This window comes from Thalia democratica, chromosome 9 (genome assembly GCF_965202585.1).
Source record: "Thalia democratica chromosome 9, ktThaDemo2.hap1.1, whole genome shotgun sequence".
NCBI lineage: Eukaryota > Metazoa > Chordata > Thaliacea > Salpida > Salpidae > Thalia > Thalia democratica.
The window spans coordinates 13,428,173-13,446,864 of record NC_139173.1 but is presented as its reverse complement, the minus strand read 5'-3'; positions in this window follow the sequence as shown (position 1 = coordinate 13,446,864).

Sequence of the window (18,692 nt, the reverse complement as noted above, 5' to 3'; positions counted from 1 at the left end):
CCAGGCTGAATGAGCTAGGCTTTAGTCACTAAGACTAACTTTCTTTTGCCTTATATAAGTGTAAGCCCTGATCCTCTTAAACTTGTATAGCAATTTAATCGTACTATTCTACATTTGAAACTTATTTAATAGAACAACGTTGAGCTAAATAATGCCTTGCGTTGTAATAAAATTAATCGAAACTAATTCTATTAAGAATAGGAACATACAATAATACAGTATTAATTGCCTTTTTTTGTGTTTTGATTCTTTCTAATGGTTAAAAATAAAGCATAAAAATATTTATTTTACATATGCCATGGTTAACACACAGGAAAAACGAGCTTTCACAAAATAAACCAGTAAAAAAAGATACTTATTTCTATTGTAAAAATTAATAAATAATGAACTTCAGCGCACGATCAACAACAGCATTCGAGACAATCCTACGACCGGTTTTGTCCTAATTAGGACTCACCAGGCAGGAATAGTCGCGAGAAACCGATGTTGTGATCTACCTAAGTGGGCTTAAGTACAAATTCCAAAACCTTTTTTTCGTCACTTTAAGCACTGTTTAGGTGTGAACAGTAGTGTGCATACAAACAATTTACAGTCAACAAAACTTTTGTACGAAATCAATATATTTATTATACGTTTTGGTTTTAAGAAAACAAATAGAGAGATCTCAACTACTGAGGAGAAATAATGAATTTATTATTTCAAAAATTTATTTCACAAACTAAGTTTCGGTCAAAAACCTCGTAAGTGCTTAAAAAAATCTTAATCAAATAGAATTCTATGCAAATTTCGCAAGGCTGCTAAATGTTATTGTACTTACTGTTTGTTTGAGTTTTACGATTATATTATTAATTAGCTTACATTTTTCAAAATTTAAAATAAACTAACCTAATAACATTATGATTTTCATATATTAGTAGATTTAAACTATAATTTTTATTCAGTTTTTTGTTTTACTTTTTTATTTTTAGTTTATTTTATTTCAAGTTTAGCCTAATGTCTTCCTTCATGTTAATATAAAAAAAATTACAGATTTTATTCAACTGAAGATCTCGTTTGACTAGTTTCAAGCGAGTGGCACATATTATTGTTAATAAAATTTAAAATTGACTAAATAAATTAACAAGTTTAGTGTTTTTAATTTAAAAGCATTTTAAAACGGTCTATGTAGTTCTTCTATGGTACGATTCAAATCATATACACTATAACTTTATACTAGTAGACTATAACTTAAGTTTGATTACTTATTTAATTTTTAAAAACTGTAAGTAAATAAAGCTATTTTCAGGTTTAAAACAGAAAGTAATTAATATATACTAAGAGCAAAATGTCACACCAAAAATTGTCTTTTTAATTTACTGAAGATGAAATCTATTTCAGTAACAAGTCAGAAACTTGAGAAGATAAAGTTCAAGCCTATGAAGAACTAAACCAAAGTGACATTTTGAAAAGCATTGACAGCGAAATTGAAAAGTTCAGGTCCCAAGCAAGAGACGTGAGCAAAGCCCTTGCGATGTTTTTGATTCAAAAGCACGAAAGGGGGATAGATTTAGCTTTAAAAGCATTAAAAGCACATAGTAAAGAACCAGTTGTAGAAAAAACTGAAATACAAGATAGTAACCATTTAATGAAAGCGGACAGTTCCCCCATAAAATGTAAAAAAATTCTTCTCTTAGTTCCAATAAAAAGTACAAAACAGTTAGTCTGTGAACATTTGACTGTATGGAATGTCTAAAATACTCAATAGTTGAAAGTTTTAAAAGTAGATATATTAATATATGTTGTCCAGGCGAAAACTGCGAGTACTTTTTGTCATCGGAAACTGTACTTGATATGATACTAAACGATGAAGACTCACGTTCAACATATCTAAGCTTTCTACGGCAGTCTTACGTTATTAACAACAAAAAATCGATTGGTTTCCCAGAACCGGGTTGCAGTCTGGTCTTTAGAGCGTTAAACATCTCAGACGACTACAAAGTTAAGTCCTCGAATAAACACCAGAGCTGCTTCTCGTGCAAAAACGCGTGGCATGTACCTGTAAATTGCCAGCAGATAAAAAAGTGGTTGAAGAAGAACCAGGAAACTAGCAAAACGGACAAGTGGATAGCAGAAAACACCAAAGACTGCCCGAAATATAAGGTGCCGATAGAAAAGTACGAAAGGTACAACCACATCGAGTGCTCGAATTTTGGGTCTGCTTCAAGGATAGTTCACTCGGTGGATCACACGAGTGCAAGGTTTATTACTTTATAGTTGGGTAAGTTCAATATCAAAAAGAAAAAAGTTTTAATCCAAAATGAATTATTTTTATAGACTAAAAGTTTATTTCTAAACTCAACTGGTGTATCCTTTAAGACCAGATATAACCAGCACAAATCCAGCCTGAAGCCTAACAAATTTACACAAACAACGTTGTCGGCATATATAAAGAAAAACACTTGAATCATACTAACATCTCATGGACCATCATGCATAAATCCACGTGCAAAAAAAACTCTATAAACCAGAAGCGTGTACTATTTGTAATTTAGAAAGAATAGCCATCGCAGAGTCTAACAGAGAAATTTCATGAAATCAGCGAACAGAGCTCGCTGCCTCGTGCCCCCAATTCAGATGGTGCTATTTCTAACTCAATTTAACCTTATTTTATTTATTGATAGTTTATGTTTTTTAAATCACCTGTTAATTAAACTTACTTACTTCATTTAATTTTTTTTCATTTCGTCGAAAATGCTTGATTTAGTTGTATTTTAATTAAATTTTTGTCTAGAACTACTAATACTTATAAATACTTTTTAAAGTATCTCTAATCACCTCTAATTACCTTCCTATCTCTGAACATATAAAGTGATTTAGATTACCGTTTTATTATTGTACCTGAAGAGCTGCTTACCAGTGAAACCTCGGTTGTATCAATAAACGTATGCTAGAAACGTATCGTCATTCTATAATCGCTAACGTTTGTTCGAGCTCCTTGTTATTGTCTAGCTAGAGACTTTTATAGTCTATTATAGTTTCTTAAGTTTTAGATTTTAATACTGTTAACTTAAAAAAAGCTATATAAAATATGAAGACATATTAATGTTATTTTTGTATTTAAGCGCTAAAAAAAAAACAGAAACGTTACGGATCAACGAGTGGTGCAATAAATGTACGTGAGATATTTTTGGATGTATAACGCGCAAAAGAGCAGTCTAGAAATCGAGAGCAAGATCATCATGGAGAGCGTCTATGAGAGGTTTGAAAAAAAGCCGGTCAAATATGAATATGAAGTAAGTAAAATGCATCAAAAAAAGTAGCAGATTATAAAAAAAAAAAAAGAGGAAGATGATTACAAGAGTAGTAAAAGGTCTACTAACTGGTTTAAAAGAAAATATATCATCCAGGCATGCGAGTCTTTGAAGAAAGGTCGCAACACTCTGGTGTACTCCTATGTATTTTGCCACTACCTCAAAGACAGAATTACCAAAACCCATTTCGAAAGTGTACAAAAAATTTTACAAAAGAGTGTGGAAGAAGTCAGCAAGTTTTTTGAAAGAGATATCAACAAGGTATGTGAGACTAAGAAACCACAAGATTTGAATTTTCATGCCAAATTCTGTAAAGACCAATCCTTTAGATTGATTGATAACGTAAAAGAAAGTAAATGGGAATTTGAAGACTTATAAGCTTGCAACTTAATATAGCTTTACTTATTTTGTTAGCTATTTTAACAAACTTTACAGTCAATTGTGCACTTAGGTTGTTGATTTATTTAATCTCGCTTTAAAGTGACTACTTTCAAAAATAAATATTAAATTTTCTAGCAAGCTGTCTATTGATGCTATCACATGAGTTTGACATATTTCTTATTCAAAAGCTGTTATTTTTATAGTTTGTTAATGTAGAACAGGGTTTCCCAAACTTTTTTTCTAATGGCCCCCTTCGAGTAAATTTAAAAGGCCATGGCCCCCCTACAATATGGCTTCACTAAATTATATTGTGCACATTTTTTATTCGTTTATAAACGAATAGGTTGCATTCTAATAAGTTCAGCGTAATACCACTGTTACTAAAAGACTCTATTTTTGAATTTTAAAGGTGACTCATTCAAATTCTTAATTCGCTTCTAACGCTGACATTACATCTGGTTGTAATAAGTAATTTTCATAGTAACAAAAATGTTGTTTAAATAAAAGCCACTCTATCACAATAAAAACTTGGAATAAATACAATTATTAATTTGAAATGTCTTTGTAAATGTTAGTTGCAACAAATTAAATAATTTAATTCGTACCTTATATATCAAATTTAGAAAATGAAACGTTAATCAAAAACATTTTGATACTTTTAATGGTTGTAACATAAAAATTGCAAAGAAATTAATATTCTGTGGAATGAAAAAAAAAAACTCAAAAATACTTAGTCCAATGTACTAGTATTTGAAAAAACCTTTCGGTAATCGCGTTGTACAATACTTGGATACAGTTTAACGTCTTGTCCAGGACAATGAAATTATTAGTTTATTTAACAAACATAAAACATAATCGAGTTATAAAATTAGATGACACTTTTCTCTGGATAGGCCAACTGCTTATTAAGGTGTTGATTGCTGGATTGTCTAGTTACGTTGCTGTAGACTAGTTGATGTGGCTAGTTCGCTTGCTAAAGACTGTTGAATTTGTACTTAGTTTATAAATCTAGCTATTTTAAATACCTAATTAAGATAACTTAACAAGAAAAAAACTGGTCTTAATTAAGTGAGGGTTGCCACTCTTGAAAATAAAGTAAAATCATCACGACTGATTAAAAACTGACCTGGTCATTATTTGAAAAAAAAACTAACAGCCAAAATTTGAAAAAGAAATGCTTAAAAGAATAAAAATAAGAAAAAATGTGACAAATAAGAAAATTTAAAATAAAACTTTCAAGTTCAAACCAGCTTGAGTTAATTTTTTAATTTCAAAACATTTGAGGTGGTCTGATTGTGTGGCAACCATACTAGTTAAATAAAAGCTGAACTAAAACTGTAAAAAACAATTCTATTTAAATTCATAAGTAAACATTCTATGTGGTCTTATATATGAATAGTACTATAATTATATAAAATCAATATAAAAATTGTTTTTAGAATAAGTCAAAAAACAATTAAAATCTGATTTAATTTGTACTTGAAAATAAATAATCAAAAAAAAAACTCTTGACATTTCAACCAGTAAACTAAGTAATGTGTTATAAAATCAAAAAAAATGTTTGCTTGATTAGAATACTTTAATCAATGTTATATATATAATGACAAATCTCTCTGTATATAATAACATTTTTATAATTTTTAGTCAACTATGCTGTAACTTTTTTCTAACTTTTTTAAACCAGATTGAAATATTTTAAGCAAATAAAAAAAAAAAAAGGAACTCATATAGTTAATTCTTTTTGTTCATAGGTACATTGGAAAAGCTTATTTTAAATACTATAAACATAACAATATCAAACTGCAAAATTATATGTAAAACTTTTTTATAAATGTACACTAGAAACATCTATTTCGAATAAAAACATTTACTAATTCTTGTATTAAAAAAAACTTACAGTAAGTTTGGTCTGCTCCTACCATTCAATGTAAAAGATGAGCTTGATGACTACTGGCTAACTTCTCTATGTTTGGTTTTAATTCAGTTAGATACAACCTCAAGTCTCCTACTTTGGATATGTCTAAATTTGATCTTTTATTTAAGACATTTATAACTAAGCTAAAAGCTTTTTCAACTACATAGCTAGAAGGAAATGCAATGAATAAAAGACTTATTTCCTCACAAATATCTGGATATTCTTGTCTAACTTTTTCTTGCAACCAAAAACTTTCATACCCAAATCGCAAAAACTTTACTTTAAGCTCAGGATCAGCAACTAGTTCGATGAACTTTTCTTGTAATTCTACTTTTACTTCATCAAGACTTGCTTCAAAGGGGCTTACTATCCAATTTGGAACATTTAATTGAAATATATCTTTAAATCTGTGAACTATATCAAGTTTTAGCTCTTTTAAGTGGGATGTATAAATTTCTACCTCATCTTTACTTAGCTGATGTTTTAAGTTTTCTAAGCTTGAAAACTGGCAGAATTGATCTTTTTTAAAGTTTCTTTCAAACAGTTCCAGTTTGTTTGTAAAGCTGGTTAGACTAGCCTTGACTTTTATGATATTTAAATTTTTTCCTTGTAGGAGTTTGTTCAGAACATTAAATTTTCCTTAGAGGTCAGACAAGTATGCTATGACAATTTTTCTTTCTTGCAGTTTAATTGATACAGTAACCTCTCGGATCTTTACGCACTCGTGACGTTACGCACTCTCGTTTAGTTACGCATTTCAGAATTCTATAAAATTTAGAAAATAATTTTTTTTAATTTTTTTAATATTGTACAAATTAGGTTTAATGCATAATTTTAAATTAAAATATGTTTATGAATGCTAACACACCTCTCTATATCTTTAGACTTTGTAAATTTATGTTCCTTGACTAATTGATAAACATTTATTTATACCTCAGTATATCAGAAATTTTGTAAACAATAAGAAATTAAATCAAAATTCTGAAATAAAAATGACTGTTTTTAATTATGAAAGTATAATGAAATAATGAGAGTTTAAAACACAAAGAATGTACATCTTGATACATTCAAATACCATTTTATAATTGTAAAGAAATGATTAATTATAAATTGAATTTGCTAAGTAGAATAAAGTATAAATGTCACATATAAATAAAGATAAAGATAATTTCTACTTATTATTAAAATAGTAAAATTGTTTCTGTTCGTATTATTATTTTATAGAAATTCAAATCCTTTTTTTATATATGTATAGTTTTATCTGTTGTTTTTACATTTATAAATAAAGTAAACAAATTGTTTAAAATGGGAAAGTGCCCAGTTTGCTTTTAACTAGAAGCAATATTGAAAACAGCTATTTTAGTGAGTATAATTGGTACCTCTCGTTTCTTTACGATCTCTCATATCTTTACGCACTTTTTCTGTGGACACAATGTGCGTAAATAAGCGAGAGGTTACTGTAATTCACTGTTTGTTGTAGAAAAAAATTCAATTACTGTATCAAAAACTGCTAAGAACCTTTCCAAGCAGTTTCCTTTTGATAACCATCGGACTTCAGTGTGTATGATTAAGTTGTCAAACTCCTCCTCATTGACATTGCAAAGCTCTTTAAACAAACGAGTTTGCAAACCATGTCTTTTAATTTTGTTCACAGCTTTAATAACTAAATTCAATGAGGTGTGTAGATGATTACTTAATTTTTTAGCAACTAAATGTTGCCTATGGATTACACAATGAATTGTAAATAAATTAGGATTAACCTTTTTAAAAAACGTGATTAATCCAACATGCCTACCAACCATGGAGGGAGCACCATCTGTTGCAATACCTATGATGTTTTCTAAAGGTATTTTATTAGATTCAAAATAGTTTTTGATCTTATTGAAAACAAGTTGGCCTGTGCTGTGGGTTTCCATTAGCTGAGATATAGCTAATTCTTCATAGGTTTTGTCACCAACTACCATTCGTACACATAAAAGAAGTAGACACTTATTTCCAAGCAAAATAGACTCGTCAACTTGTATGGAAAATAAGTTGGTACACATCAATGTAATTAGTTTTTTTTCTACACATTCTCCCATTTCATCAATGCGTCGTTTAACTGTGTTGTTACTCAATGGGATTATGCGTAGAACATTGCTGATGTTTTTGATATGTAGAACTTTTTCAAGTACTGTTCTTATGGCTGGAATAAATGCTTTTTCCCCAATGGTGTGAGGTAACCCTTGTTTTGCAATTATTAAAGACAGGTAATATAAAGTTAATACACCGTCATCAATGTTTTGTGTACACTTCTTTTGAACATACTTGTTATTTGGGTCTGGTTCTTTTTTTTTAACTATTTTCAAAAAATACTATAATTTAAAATTTATTTTAGCTATATCTTGAAAAGTTTTAAACAATTTTGTATGAAGAATAAAAAGAGCAATCCATGGGTAATTTATAAGTTTACAACAGCAACTTTACTTTTCCAAAAAATATTATAATTTGAAAATGGCATCTTAAATCTTTTTAAATTATTCAAAATAATAGTTCAGTCTATTATTCTATTTAAACTTATCCTAAGTCAGTCTGAGTTAGAAAAAAACCCTGAGTTATCCTAAGCTGTCCTGAGTCATTCTTAGATTTTCAAAAGTTTCAAAATATCCTGATTTATTCTGAGTGTACCAAGTATTTAGCAACCCTGTATGTAAAATGTTAAGTGTAATGTAAAGTAAACTGAGAAGTAATTAAAAAACATTCAATTTCACCATATGACTTGTTTAAAAAAAATGTATATACTTATTTGACTAAACTTTAAAATATTGCTCAAATTTACTGTAAAGTAAAGAGATTAATTAAATAAAAAAAAGGTGAAAATAAACTCTTATATTTTTTACAAGGTTTCAGTGATAAAAAATTTAAACCTTTTTCAAATATTATTAAGTTTTTTTTTATTATATTATTTCATATATACTTAAAATAATTTGAAAAAAATCTCATTTATAACTGGTAATAGATAATATAGGTTATTAGCACTTTTATCATTACTAACAAGTATATACAAAGTTTATTGTAAAGATTTAAAAAATAGATGAAGATTAGTAAGAAAGAAAAATGTGAACACTTACAACTAAGGTCAATGGATTAGTGTGGAGAAAAACATTTTGGTAATGAACTTCAAACCATTAATTTTGTAAACAACTTTTAACAATTTTTTTTAAATCTTAATTATCTTAAGTTTAAATTGTACAAAAAATAAGCTCAAGGCAACATGTGTAAGAATAATAAATGGTTCATACTAACCAAAAAAAGAGTTAGTCAGAGTTTATTGGAAATATTTAATAAGAGTGGTAGTTAAGAATGGTACCCTACAACTTAATTGTTAAGGTAACTAAAAATTATTTTTTAAATGTGGTTTGGTTTAAAATAAAAGTTAAACCAACGTACACAACATTTATTTATAAAAATATAATAGTTTTATTAGCAATATGCTAGAAAGTTACAATTTTATAACTTATAGGGGCAACCATAAAAAAAAACTTCTATATTAATTTAAGTAAGAATCTACATTTAAAAAAAAAAGTTGTTTACATTATTGAATTTTGAAAAGTTATGTTTTATGTTAGTTATTAAAAATTCTAAGAACTTACAATTTAAAATTTAATGAATAGTATACTTAAAGGTCAGTCTGATATGCATATTTACAGAATCGATACACTTTTTTAAAGCTTTATTGTTTTTTATACCCTTATCCCTATCCCACTTTACCCATACATATTAGAAATTAATCAAAGAATAAAGCTTTAATAAATAAAATAAAAAATAACATGAAAAACAACTTTTTTTTGCTGATTCATCATATTGTAAATTCAGAATAACTTTAAATACAACTAGTTTTAATAAAATATTGTTTGCTAAAACATGAGTATAAATATATGAAAACATACTTGAAATACATTTGATGAGATTGCCTAGTTAGCATGTTGAATCAAGTAGGAGTTGCAGTTTTGATACACAAATAACTATCTCTCTATATAAGATAAGTTAATAATCTAATAATTCACTTTACCTTATAAAATTGAACTGTTTTAAATTACTTAAAAACTGAGCAGCTGATGCTTAACTTTGTTTTAAGCAACATCTTTAGACTGTAAATTTCATAATTTAATTGGTTGAAACTGTAAAGTAAACATATACTGTAAATAAAATTGGCAAAAGATTGAACTTTACATTGAGTTATCTGACCTAAGCACTAAAGCTATTTCTAGAATAAACTTACACAAAGTGGATTTTAAATCTAAACCCAGGGCCAAAAACTAAAATTCTAAAATTGCTGTTGCAAAAATTTACGTAACTTTCAAAGACGGCCAAAAATTGAAAAGGCTCCCTTATGGCCCCTTTTCTAGTGTCATGGCCCCCCCTTTGGCCCCTTTACGACTTATGGCCTCCTGACTTCATCAAATGGCCCCCAAGGGGGCCACTTGGCCCACTTTGGGAAACCCTGATTGTAGAAAAATACTATATGTGTTTAAGTATCGTAAACTGCAACTTATTGTATTGATAATTTTAAAGCTCTTGGCTCATTGTTTTTAAACTAAATATTTTATATATCTTAAGAAACTATAAAGAAAATGAAGAATTTTATATTATAAAAAAAAATATCTGTTATGAGTAAATAAAAAAAGTTGAGAAAACCTATTAATTTTTATTTGAGAATCTTTATTTTTAATTGATTTGGTTTTATTATGTTTAAGTTAAGTTAAAAAACATACTTTCTTCTTAAATAAGAATACTAAAAAATACACAAAAAAGTAAATTCATAAGTAGTTTTATTTTGATTTTTAACGCTTATGGAACTAATTTTAGAAATAAATTTATGTGTAGAAATTTTATTCAAAAAGTAGTTAGTTTTTGTTACTTTGAAAAACTGGTAATAAAACGTGACTGTAGAGTTAGGATAAAGTTAACACAATTATTCTTAGTTACGTAATAAAATCATTAAATACAGTAAATATTTTAGATAAAACTTTTTGATGTTGTAAGTTACTACTCTAATCAAACAGTCATATTAAGTTTTATTTTGATATTGATATTAATGTCTTAACATTCCAATAAACCTTTTTTAACTAAAGAACTATTAAATTCTAGTGTAAACCCTGCTGTGCTAAAATAATCTTAGTCTTTGTAAATTTGCAAGTTATTGTTACACTGTGAGCCCAAATCGCGTTAAAATAGAAATAGGGATCGAATTTTCTAAAAAAAAAATCCAAATCTGTCAAATCTTAATTTTAAAGTAATCAAGGTTTTATCTGTGCAAAAGTGACCCTGCGTGCAAAAAAGTCGCTGTGTAAAAATGTCCCCGTGTGCAAAATAGACCCTCTGTGCAAAAGTGTCCCCTCGTGCTAAAGTGGCGCTCGAACAAAAGAGTTGCAGTTTAAAAGTGTCCACTCGTGCAAAAGTGTCCTCGAGCAAAAGTGACGATCGTACAAAGTTGTCGCCTCGTGCAAAAGTGACCCGTTCCTTTTTTTAAAATGTTATCTTGAGCTAAGATAATAAATATTTTTGAAATGACTACGTCTTGTAAAAAACAAAAAATCTTGTTTGCGCGTTTTTAATAATATTTTTATAGTATATCTGTATATTAAATGTTTATATGCAAGTAAGTTAAACAGTTTACGGTATTTAAGTCTTAATTTATTTAATAAAAAATAAATCTTTCAATTATAAATCAACATATATAGGCTATTTATGATTTATAGTTAAGTTTAGTGTATAAAATTTTACTGTTATGCAAGGTTTTGATTTTATACATCTTTTAAAAAATGGAAATCAATTAAAACAATGCTTAAATAAAGCTAACTGTAATATAAACACTAAAACTTATGACTCTGCTAAACTTTAACTTTAAAAAAAAATGTTGATTTGAATTAGATATATTAATTTGACTTTACACTTAATTCACAAACTCCGTATATGTACATTCTTGAAAATATATTCTTTTAATAAAAAATAAGCAAAAATGTAAGGAAAAATTTGTTATCGACTGTTTATGACCATTAAACTTTGCAGTTACTAAAAGCCTTAATCAAATATATTAGGTGACAGCTCTTACGAGAGTTAAATATAACATACTTATGTAATTAAAATTAGCACTATTAACCTCTCAACACTACTGGCATGTGCACAGAAAAATAAAACTTCTAACTTTTCAAACATTTTAACTATGAGCATTGTTCTTAATAAAGTCTTCAATAGAAATATTTAGAACAGCATGACTGCCGATCTAACGTATGCCTTATCCAGCATGGAGAAGATAAAGACCTTGGTAAGCAGCTTTCAAGTGTGGGGCCATCCATACTTCTCTGGTCATTTCAACCAATGCCGGTCCTATTGTAAATGTGTCAGTGACAACTTCTCCTTTTAGTTCATAATAAGTCCTTATTAGCATGGTTTTTAATGTGATAAACAATTTGTTTACTTTGAGTTTTATGGGTTGAATTATTAAGATAAGTACATAAGAAATTTATTCTAAGCATATTAGTTATAATCTAAACTGTTGTAATTTAGTTTACGAATTAACAGAATTTAATTTATTACTATCAAATCAATGCTAAAAACTTATATCTATGAAAAAGAATTTGATCTAGTTAAAACTCATTTTATTTATTTTAATTTCTTGTATATTAAGCATTGTAGTCATTTAAAAAAATCGTTAATTATGTAATAACTATATATAAAAGTTTGATATGAGCTACAACTCAACTTATTGAATTTGATAAAAGCAAGTTTTGACATCTAAATTAAAAATGTTCTAATGTATTATTGTACCAAAGTTGTTATACTTGTTATACTTGTAAAGCATTTATATTCAAAATATTATCATCAAACTACATAAAAGCAAACGTGAAATTTTATCATAATAAACAATTTTTTCTCAGAATTCACTAAATTCGACATAACACTCAGAAAAAAATTGTATATAAATACTGTTTTTAGTACATGCTTAAATTTACTAAATGAGTAACGAAGTTTCTTTGTAAATTAAATGCACAGCTCTACAGAGTCGTGTGACACCAATACTGGATGGTAAATTTTTACTGTACGAGAAGTAAGTTTTAAGAAAGTTTTCGAGTACTAAAACAAGTTGTTTATTTTCCTATAATATTGTTTATTGAACGAAAAAAAAAAAGCGCTCAAATATTTGGTCCAAGGACCTGGTGTACGAAAAAACCTTTCGGTTATCGAGTCATACACGAGGATACAGTTTAAAGTCATGTTCAGGACAGTATAGGTCTTAATTAACTAAACATTTAGCTTGTAAACGTGATGTTGCTCTTTCTCTGATAAGTATTAAATTAGGAGTTGACAACGTACGACCAGCAGGCCGGATCCGACCCACCCACAGATATATCACCCTTGACGTATTTTTTAGCTTAAAAAAATCTTGCGCTTAAAAACTATTGTTTATTGAAAGATAAAAAAAAGCGCTCAAAAAGTTTGGTCTAAGGACCTTGTGTACAAAGGAACCTTTCGGTTATCGAGTCGTACACCACATGCTTATAAAGTTTCTTACGAGCTATTTACACAGTTTTTTATCATTTAAATATTTAAATCTTTAGTAATAAACAATCAGTTAAACGAAAAGAAAAATGAAAGAAAATAAAACTAAACAAAAATTAACTGAATTTTTAGTTTAATAATGTAGTATAAATCTTGTTTAGTAGCATATGAACTAAAAAATATACCTGTCACTTTACATTAAATTTTAAAAGTAGATAAATAACACTCATAATTAACGTGTGAATACTATAATTATAGGTTACTACTTCTTTAAAGAAAGTAAAATGTAGTACACTGAAATTTTCGAACAAAATTTATTTTATAAGTATTTTTGTTAAAAAAAGTATTTCTTTTTAATAATAATTTAACTTGAACAGTAAAAACAATTTTACATTTGAATATTTAAATAAACTGTTGTAAATTTTTTTTAAAGAAATTTTAAAGAAGTGATTTTTATAATAACTGAACTTAAGTTTTTTAAATATGAAGATAAATACTGTAAATTTTATGCTTTTAATAAGAAAAAAAGTAAAAAAACTATAATAACTTTAACAGTAATGATATTAATAACAACAAATTTCCTTCTATTTTAAAATATTCATTTAATTTTATTTTTTTTACTTGTCCAAGTCTAAAACTGTAATGTTAGAAAGTAAGCAACATTTTCATTCAAACATAAAAAAGAAGAATTTTTTCTTTAATTTCCTCAAAAAAAGAAAAAAAAAGCTTGAGTTTGCTTAGAACAGTTATCTTAGCTTACTATTTGAATACTTTATTTTCTGCTAAAGTAAAAACATCTATAACTATTTTTCTACATTTGCATGCTAATAAAGAAAGAAAAATTGTAAGCACGAGAAAAAAAAAGTTTATAAGTATTCTGAAATTAATTCAAAATAGTAATCTTAAAGAATAATCTTAAAATACAACCAGATAGAAAATGTTAAACCTATACTAAACCAATGTTACTGTAACCAAACAAATCAACTTTCGAACAAAAAAAAGATAAAAATATTAAAAATAAACAAAATTTTGGATACTAAATGACAAATACTATTAACTCCTTAAGCAAAGTAAACAGACGAGTAGGAATGATCACTAATGACCTTAAGAATCACTATTTAAAAGATAACTTTTAAGTTCATCCTGAAACTTTCCAAAATGACTTATATTTTTCAAACATAATGGTAGCTTAATCCATAACTTACTTCCTTGGTAGGATAGCGATTTATGACCTATTTTGCTGTTGAATCTAGGTAAAAAAATTTGTTTCTGAAGACCTCGTATGATAATCACGGACATTTTTTACACTTTTATAGTAATTTTTAAAGTTATCTGGCAACAAGTTATTGTTAAACTTAAACATAAACAGACCTATTTCATATAGATACAGACTTTCAACACCTAATATAACTTTTTTCCGAGTTTTTAGTTTTCTTACACATAATTAAAGTGAAAATATTTAATAATTTATATTTTATTGTAATTTAATTTGCATACAATAAATTGGTTTTAAAAAACTATAGAAAAAAGATGTCTCAACTCTTTTAAAAAACAAAAACAACAGATTTAAAGATCTTTCGTGTTATTAAAAAAATTTCAATACTTATTTAAATAGAATATTTTTTTAAACCAAATTTATTATATGTAAATCTAATTAATCAGAGCTATCCAATTTTTTATACAAAAAAATGTAGAATATCTTCAAAACATTCATTCTAGAATTTTAATATACTCTTAATTAGAACTTGCATACATAATAGAACTTATTAAATGATTATTTCTTTTGAAATCACTATTTAATTTTAGTTTTTGTTGCTTAATTTTTCAAGACTACGCTGACGATAAATTTTTTACAAATTGTGGCCCGTAAAAGATTTTTCCTGTTAAGTCTGAACCGTCCATATCTTATCTTTGTACCATTAACTTTCTTCTATATAACATATGTTTCAATATATTTTGTATATTTTATAAAAAAATTCGAATTTTACAAACTGTATTTTCAAAACTAAAACCTAAAACTTAAATAATATTTAAATTGTGCTTTTTAGTGCTTTTGCTATTTAGTATAGTATAAACTTAACACAAACTAAGTCTTAGAAAAAAAGTAGAAGTAAAATACAACTAGTACTTTAAATATGCTTCTTTGTATTTATTGTTTATTGAAAGACAAAAAAAGAGCGCTCAAAATATTTTGTCCTAGGACCTGGCGCACGAAAAACCTTTCAGTTATCGTGTCGTACACCACTTGGAAACCTTTTAACGTCATGTCCAGGACATATTAACTTTTCATTTTATGTTTTGCTTTCATAACTAGCATCGATATTAATGTACAAAGGGAACGTCAAATACACCGCTTCTAAACTTTTAGAGTACTTAATATATTTGTGTTCTGGCAAGATATCTGCAGTTATATACAGTAGACTACCGCTTAAGTACGCACTTTTTTTGGTACGCATCACGCCTTAAGTACGCACTTATCATGAAAGGTAGAATGGCCAACCTGCTGAGTTAGTCTAAAACTTTCACAAATTTTAAACTAAGGTGAGTAATCCTAAGTAGTCTAAGTGGCCTGAAATTGTGACAGTCCTGTTATTAAAAGTTAATAAACTAAATACTTATGTAGTGGTTGCAGAAAAGTGAAAAGAATAATCATATTTGAGCTGTAATGCGGTTAAATAAATAAATCTAGATGACAAAGCTAAAAAAACCTACAAATACAACATAGTTAAGTCATAACTTAATTTAAATGTACACACATTGATGTTTTCAAAATGTTTGGTAAACACAATGCAGTTTGGTACTTTACCTCTAACAATATAAAATATGGCTTATTATTCTTTTTTATACCATTGACTGACATTGACTTTCTATATTAATAGTATGTATTAATTATGTAAGACTTTTTAAAGACAAAATAAATCATTTTAAAATCTAATAAAAAGTTTTGCAGATTAGAATTATGTATTAAATGTTATTTAAAATAAAAAGACTTGTTTATTTGGCTTAATTATTTGGTGGCTAGTTGTAAGAAAGAAAACAAATAACTAAAGTTCATATTATACTATGTCTTCAAAAAGTACGCACTACCCGTGCTAAGTACGCACTTTTTGGTCGGGTTCAATTTGCGTACTTAAGCGGTAGTGTACTGTATATGGTCAAATATCACACCGTTTTAATTTTTTCATATATAATCTGTAGTCTTGGGAAACAGTTTGACGCACTGTTTCTACAATATAGAAGATGCTTTTGTTGACTAAAAAGTATATTTGTAGGTAATTACTATTTTTAATATTTCAGATGATTTGCTTGTTATGTAAAGTAGTCAGATAGTTTTGCTGATTTAATTCTTATGTTGTTTTTTCAAACAAAAAATTAATTAACTTTTAAAAATTTAATAATTAACTACTATTCAACTTACCCAAGTAAATTAATTTTTGCAGTAGACCAAGATTTTTTGGCTATAAAAAGGGTTTTTTAAATCTTTTAACGTTAAATTACTGGTTTTGTGAACTTCTGATTTAGATACTCTATATATTTAGATGTTACGTTAAGTTTCCCATTCAAGCTTTATTTGTCTTTCTACTATTTATATTTAGGTTATATTCTGAAGTATTTCTACCAAGTATTATAACAATTGCATTACATCTTCGCGCGTTTATAGATTTAATAGTATTTTGGTCACCTATGTAATTTGTCAAATTTCTATAACAATGACTTTATTGTATTCATTGTTATAGAGCTAAATTACAAAGTTTAGTACGTTTAACATTTATTTTTTATACTGTTTTTCATTTAATCAAGTTTGTATAATTTTTAAGTGTTTACTTTATTACTCCCCAAACTATTTACATCAACTTTCCGAGAACTGCTAAGATACTAAGATTTGAAAGTATAAAGACGACTGATAAGCGTTATATTAGCTAATTAATTTTGTATAGAGTCTCACTTGATGTGTGAGCCATTAACAATTTTTTTTATTATGTAAAGTCAGTTAAGCAGCTAAAAGTTTGTATTTTTGTAAACAATTTATAATAACCTTAGTTAATGATTTTAGCTAAAACAGAGTGTTTATATACGCTCTGATTTAGTGCAAGTGTTTTTTGATATTTTTTAGTAATAATTATACTTAAAATACATTTCTAATTATTTTGATCAAGAAACTATAAACATTTTATAACACCTTTTGATTATAACTCGTTTAAAACATTTATTATGTTTTTGTTTTCAACAAACTTTGTAAAGCTTTGTTTTTGTAACTGACTACAAGTGTTATTTTAATCACATTTGTTTGCTTTCTTATATATAATAATTACTTTTTTTTTTAAATACTACCTTTGTGTCGTACTACTTAGATTAAAGTTTTGCTGATGTTTTTTTAAATCTTAAAAATTAGTCAATGACAAAATTGTTCTATGTTTAAGTAATCATAAAGAGTCACATACTTTGAATAAAAAATAGTAGCATCTTTAAAGTACTAATTGGAGACCTATATTTTTGGTGTTCAGTATCTTATTAGACTTTTTATACAGTTCCACAGCTATTACGTATCTGTTGATAAGAAATAAACTAGTATTAGGTTTTACTTAGTTTCAAACCAGTTAACATTATTTTCTATTTGTGAGAAAGAAAACAGCAAGCTTTTGTTTTATTATCTTCTACAAAATAATTTTAGTATTTGTCATTTTTGTATTATAAAATAACATTATTTTGTAGAATAAACAAAAATTTTGATTTAACTTAAAAATTAATTAGAAAAAGTTTAAACAAGTGTGAACCTAATTTTTTTTTTTTATTAAACACAAATTTGTAAAACATATTTTTTACAAATTATAGTGTGAATGAAGAGTTTTTCATTTAATTGGTTGTTGTTTTTAGTTTGACCACATAAAGTTATTGAGTTCTTTGATTCAAAGAAAATGAAGTTAAGAATTAAAAAAAAAACGAAACATCTTAAAACTTTTGCTTCTATTTTTATATATAATATTGTTCAATTATTACACGTAGGTACTTAAATGGCAATTAATTTTTTAAAATCAATTTAAATAAATTTACTACAAAAATAGGATAGAAATATATAACTAAATAGTTAGTAATTTTTTCAATTTCTCGGAATACTTTTTGTAAAAGCTTAAACAATTTATATTTTATAAACCAAAATAAACTGATTTACTACAAAGATATTTTTAAAATTAAATAGAAATACTTAATACTTATTCTAAAATTTAAAGGTTTAGACTCTTTAAACTTATTTTTTGAGTTACGACACTATACACTTTATCTAACAGATTTCCAGACATTTCAAGACTAGAATCAAAGAACATTTACCTAAAGAGATTTATTAGAGAAGAAAAAACTAAAATTTGGACCAAAACAATCACAAACGCTGTTGAAAATATTTTAAAGCTGAATATTTATAAATAAAAAAGATTGTGCAAAAAACTAATAAGTATTTAGATTTAAATTTTTAATGTGTTTAATATATGTTTTTGTCCTTGTCAAGTTAGAAGCTTTTTCAATATTAAAAAAAACGTAATTGTGTAAACAAAAGTATTTTGATTCTAAAA